The sequence below is a fragment of the Panthera leo genome, chromosome B4, assembly GCF_018350215.1.
Source record: "Panthera leo isolate Ple1 chromosome B4, P.leo_Ple1_pat1.1, whole genome shotgun sequence".
Lineage (NCBI taxonomy): Eukaryota > Metazoa > Chordata > Mammalia > Carnivora > Felidae > Panthera > Panthera leo.
The window spans coordinates 134,118,130-134,124,358 of record NC_056685.1 but is presented as its reverse complement, the minus strand read 5'-3'; positions in this window follow the sequence as shown (position 1 = coordinate 134,124,358).

The following is a 6,229-nucleotide window of genomic DNA, read 5'->3' as shown; positions in this document are numbered from 1 at the left end:
GAGAGGCCAGCGGGCCAGACGGCGCGAGGCTTTGTAGGTCAAAGAGTGACACAGTCGATTTGCTATGTTGAGAGATGGGATGGTGCAAGAGGAGCAGAAAACGAGGTGGGGGGGGGGGGCTTGCAGTTGTCAGGTAAGAGGTGAGGTGTGTTGTGCATCTGCTAAGTGACCGGGGAGCTGCGAAGAAGCTCCCTGCTCCCCTGGTGTTCAGAGTGGGGGGAGGAATGGACAGCTCCTGTGAAACAGGAAAGGCCAGAGCTGCAGGGTGGCGCAGCCACTGCCACAGCCCCTTGTCCTGCATCCATGAGCTTCAGCGGAGCTCCTCCAGCTTTAGTTTGGGGTGTGCTTAGATTTCTTCATTTGTCTTTTCCAAAAAGTATTTGTTTTGATCATATTACATATCTAGAAAATGTAAGCAACCAATGAAAGTACAAAGATGAGAGGAAAAGTCGTCTGCAATCCCATCATCCTAAGAGGTGTTGGATTTTGTGAACATCTTTGCAGAGGTTTCTGTGGATTTGAAGACACACATGCTGAACATGCTGTGTGGTACCTGCCTTTGTTCTCAGCATGTAGTGAAGATCTGTATGGCCCCAGCAAGGTTGAAAGAAAACCATAGAGGAGGGAGTGATGGTGCCTGGCGGTACTTGATAGAGGAAGCTCTAAGGAGAGGACATTCCGGCAAAGTTCCCTAAAGCTTGAGGGAACCATTAGGTAAGAGTAGGCTGCTCATCACAGCTGTGTGCGTGGAGGCCGGACCTGCTCTGGAATGGGATCATGGTGTAAGAGGACGCCTGCCTGGGCGGGTGGGTTGGACCATGAGACCCATGTCTCCTCACACTCAGGGGCTCTGGCCTGAGAGGGCAGCAAAGAACCAGGAGGGGTCTGGCACATCACTGAATGTGACCCCTTGACCACGGAGCCTGGCTGCTTTGAAGGGGCTGGGCTTGGGGGACTGACCCTTGTCTGAAGGGTGGCCTGGGAGCCCAGAGTCCCCTGCAGAGACCTCTGTTCAAAGGTTTGGCCCCCCTGGAGAAAGCCCCACAAGGTCACGCTGCAGTGAGAGAGGTGGACACCAGGTGGCGCTGTGGATGTACTCGGGGCCCAGCCCACCCCCAAGGGGCTAGTCTCACCTACCCCAGGTCACAGAAGCAAGCCCTGCCCCCTACACACCTCAACCACTGTGCCGCCCCCCCCCCCCCCCCCCCCCGCCCAGAAGCCCACAGTACAACAGTCCAATTGTTCTCACATTTATCAAGGCCCTTCCTAAGTTTGTCCCTGGACCTCTCCAACCCCCATCCCCTGCTGTTAAGTGTAGGCCACTGTCACTGCAAACAGTATCCACCTCCACCTTCAATTTACTGTTTGCTGGACCTGGATCATCTCTCCCCAACTATCCTCAGAGCAACCCCTTTCTCAGAGCTAAAGGCCCAGCTACAGCATTTCCTCTACAAAACCTTCCTGACTTCTCCCTACCCCAGAGCAGACCCCTCCTCTTGTGGGTGCTTCCTGGCAGGCTCCCACTAGCTGGGGCACCCTCCAGGGGTAGGGTCTAGCTGTGATCACCTGAGTGCCTGAGCCCAGCACAGGACCTGGCACAGAGCCAGCATCTTCTTGCGGGGCGGACATCGAAGGGGAGGGTCGGCCATAAAAATTTAACCCTGGATTTGGATACATACCTGCCTGGATTGGCCCTCTGACTCAAATGACCCTGATCAAGGCCTCCCTCTCTATGGGCCTCTCTGAATCTGTAGAATAAAGACTATAGATCAGACGGTCTCTACCACCCCTCCTGGGGAGCAAAACTCCTCTCCCTCCCCATGACTCCAGAGACTAGTTCTCAGTCCTGGGGCTGAGCTCTGATCCACAGAGATCACTAACCCCAGGTGTAGAGGGGGAGGGAGAGTTGCCGCCCCTGCCCCCCATCTCCAGGTGGGGCAGTGCCATCCCTGGCCCCACTGGCTTTGGCCCCAAGGGAGCCTGTGCCAACCCAACAACAGCCTCCACCCCCTCCACAAACACCACCTCTGAGCATGTGCCCTTCTGCTTATTTAAATTCAACGGGACTTGTTTATTGTGAAAACAATATAAATCCTGCAGGTGTTTTGAAATATGGAGGAAAAAAGTCAACATCCACAATCTCCCAACCTCCTGCTGCCCATAAACTAAGAGGGAATTAGAACCAACAACCAGCCCTGACTGTTCTTTGCAAAGCCCCTTTTAGCACAGCTCCTTTCCTGCGCCCCCTCATCTTCCTGACAGCCTGGGAGAGGCTGGCAGTGGTGGCCCCATTTATAGATGAGAAACAGGCTCAGAGAGTGGGAGGGACCTGCCCAAGTTCACCTAGCTGCGGAGGGACAGCCCCAGGAGGGACAGCCGAGGAACCGTCAGTCTGCCTGTATATACACTGCATCAAGGCTGCTCCTCAGGCCGGGACTGCACCCCTGAAAAAGTCACACTCCAGGGTCGCATGGGTGACTCAGTAGGTTAAGTGTCCGACTCTTGATTTGGGCTCAGGTCATGATCTCACAGTTCAAGCCCTGCGCCCGTGGACCCTGCTTTAAGGTTCTCCCCTTCCCCTGCTCATGCGTTCATGCTCTCTCTCAAAAAAAAAAAAAAAAAAAAAAAAAAAAAAAAAGTCATACCCCAGATAGGGAAAAAGAGGGTCAACACCTCCCATATTCACTCAGCACATGTTGACAGTTGGCCTTCCACCAAGAGGGCAGGGAAAAGCATGGGCTTTAGAGGAACAGAACTTAATGTGAATTCTGACCTTGCTGTGATCTTGGGAAGCCAAGGTCACCCCAGAGGGTGTCAGTACCTACATCTAGAAATTGATATAAGCGTACTCACCTCAAAGGGTTCTTGGCAAAAGCAAGTGAAGTACCCAGGGTAGGAGCTACACTGTCCAAACCAAATATGGAAGCCACTAACCTCCAAATCTCAGTCAAAGGTCTGGCCCCAAAGAGCCAGAGCTTTCGTTTTTGAGCAGGATCCTTCCAGGCTAGGGTCTCAGGCCCCCTGTCTTCAGACCTGGCTTCCTTTGGTGCTCTCAGAATGCCCTCTGACAACCAGTCTCTGCAGTCCCAGTTCCCCCAGTCCTACTTCTGCCTCTCCCTAGGGCCTCTCCAAGGCCCCATCTGGACACCAGTTGCCAGGGATGAGCCTCCCTCTTAAAGGGACACACTGGTAGCCACAGAGCTACTCCGTCTGGTACTCCCGGATTTGTGCCTCAGAGCACTCACTCCCCCTCCCTGGGCTTCAGTAAAAAAGGTTGAGGTGAGAATTCTGGAAGAGACTGTGAAAGGTATTTGTAAGGAAACTAGTTCACTACAGATGTGCTATTGTTGGGAGCTTAGCTTTGTTTGTATTTGTAAGAGTGGACCCAATCCATAGGAGACAAAAACCTGTCCTGCCTTGTGCGCCCCATCCTACAGCTTCTGGAGCCCAGCAGCAGGGTGGGGCCTGGGTATCTGCATTTAACCAGTTCCTAGGAACTCTTGGGCAATGGAGCAGGTAGGTATTGGCTGTGAGATATGAGAGACTAATTTAGGCAATTCCAGCCCCACCCACCAGCTCTATACTAGCTAACTGGTCCCTGGGAGGGGTCTCAGGCCCTGCCAGTGGTGGGGTTTTGGAGTTGTGGGGGTCCAGAGCCGATGGCCAAGAAAGAATTCTGGAAGACGTCTTTGGTGCAAAAAAGGTGAGTTTATTAAAGCACAGGGACAGGACCCATGGGCAGAAAGAACTGCACTGGGGTTGTGAATAGTGACTGGTTATATACCATGAGTTAGGGGAGGTAAAGGCAAAAGGGAGGTCTCCAAAAAGACTTTCATATGCTAAAGAGGACTCAGAAGATAGGAGGCCTTGCAATAGTCAAGCTAAGGTTGTTTTCCCTCTAGTAGGGCATTAACATGAAGACCGTAGAGAGTTCCTAGAGAAATGCTATGCTCTGTATTTGCCTCAAGTATTTACCAATGGGCTGCAGGTTATAAAGAAATTTAATTTTATTTACCATTTCCTTCTTGCCTTTGTTTCCCAGATCACTACGGAAGGGAGGGTGATGTTGGGGCTCCAGGAAACTGAGTCTATAGGTTTCTGGAGATCAGGCTATTGATAAGATTGCCTTTTTCTTGTAATTTACTAAAACATTTGCATTTGCAAACTATTGGTGACTCCTGTCCTGCACGACTGTGATTTCTATCAGTTAACTATTTCTTTTTTCCTTCTCTCAGCTTTAGGGCAGCCTGGAGTGCCTGAGGAATGTCACAAGTATCCCACCTGGGGGGAGGGGCGTGTTTGCTAGTTTTCGCTTTGCCCTCAGCTTGCCTTATGCTCCCTCATCACCAGTGCCCAGAGACCCAAGGACCAGATCTGGATGGAGCAGGAAGAGCAGATCGAGTTGGGTTTTCCTTCCCGCGGAGATGGTTCTGCTTGCTGTCAGTATTCAACAGAAAACAAACGCTTCTTGAGGGCAAGGCCCTTGTTTTGTTCTCTACAGTATTCCCAGAATCCAGAACAGTGTGTACCCCAACACATTTGTTTAATGAATGAACCAAACTCTGGCATAGGGCCTGGAAACAAACAAACAAACAAACAAACAAACAAACAAACAAACAGGTGTTTTCCTATGGCCCGGGTTGAATATGGCTCCTCAGCAGGACACAATTATTGATCCTGTCTTTTACATTTTTTTCTATATTTTGCTCATCACGGATTTTTTTGGCATTAATTTTTATTTTTTAAAAATATTAAATTAGAAAGAAAAAAATTAAAACGCCACTTATTTTGATGTTTATTTTGGTGTCCTCCTAAGTTTTTTGCCTGTGCAGGTAATCACCTTACCTGTTCGCTCTGGTCTCAGCCCGGCAGGCCTGCCAGGTTCTTTATATAGCCTTGGGTACATCCCTTTTGTTTTTCCTCACCAAGTGGAGACAATACCTTCTAGAGCTTCTGTGAGAATGCATGAAGATATGCAGTCAACTGTCCAGTGTGATGGCTAGCACATAGTAAGGGGGTCAATAAATAATGGTTATTCCTAGCTCACTGTTCAAGTCCTATCAGGTGGGGATTACATCCCCATTATGTAGATGAAGAAACAGTTCGGGAAATGTGACTTGTCCAAGTCCTTATAGTTAGCAGGGACCAAACTGCGGTTTTCCGGACTCTGCCTCGAGCGATCTGATGAGAACAAAGGCAAAAGGAAATGTAGACAAAATTAAATTTCCTTATAACCTGCAGCCCATTGACAAATCCTTGAGACAGGCAGAGTTTAATATTCCTCCTGGAAGTTCCAACTGTCTCAAAGTTAATGTTTTGCTACAGTAAAAAAAAAAAAAAAAAAAAAAAAAGATCATAGTTTGACAATAGCAAGGCCTCTTAGATCCTGAGAATCTTCTTTAGCATATGAAAGTCCTTTTGGAAACTTCTGTCTTTACCTTCCCCAAATCCCAAAGTATATAATCAGTTACTCCTCACAACCCATTCCAGCTCTTTCTGCCCATGGGTCCTATCCCTGTGCTATAATAAAAACACATGTTTACACCGAAGACATCTCCAGAATTCTTTCTTGGACTTCAGCTCCAAACCCCAACATTTCAAACCATATCAGATCTTCCTAGGGCACTGCAGCTACCAAGACAAAAAAACAAAACAAAAAACTATCAAAAGCATTGTGCACTGAAGTGCCACTCATAGGTGTGTGGATGTGTGTCTTTGCATGGCCTAAACTGCCAGAGCTGATCACAGGTGATGAGGGAGCGTGAGGTAAGCTGAGGGCAAAGTAAAGCTGGCACACACCCCCTTCCCAGGTGGGACGTGTATTTATTCCTTGGACACTCCCAGCTACCCAAAAACAGGAAAGGACAAAAAAACAAATGGTTAAACAGATAAGAGACTCCACCAGTTTACCAGAAAAAGGCAATCCCATCAATGGCCTAAAGTCCAGGAACTCCCTGTTGTCAATATTAATGCTTTGCTAGAGGGAAAAACCACCTTAATTCGACAATAGCTAGGCCTCCAGTATGTCTTTAGCATGTGAAAGTCTTTAGAAACTTCCTCCTTACTTCATCTCCCCGACTCCATAAAAGGGTCACTCCCCACACTCGCTGTACAGCTCTTACCTGCCCACGGGTCCTGTCCCTATGCTTTAATAAAATTACCTTTTTGCACCAAAGACGCCTTCAAGAATTCTTTCTTGGCCATCGGCTCTGGACCCCACAAACCATCA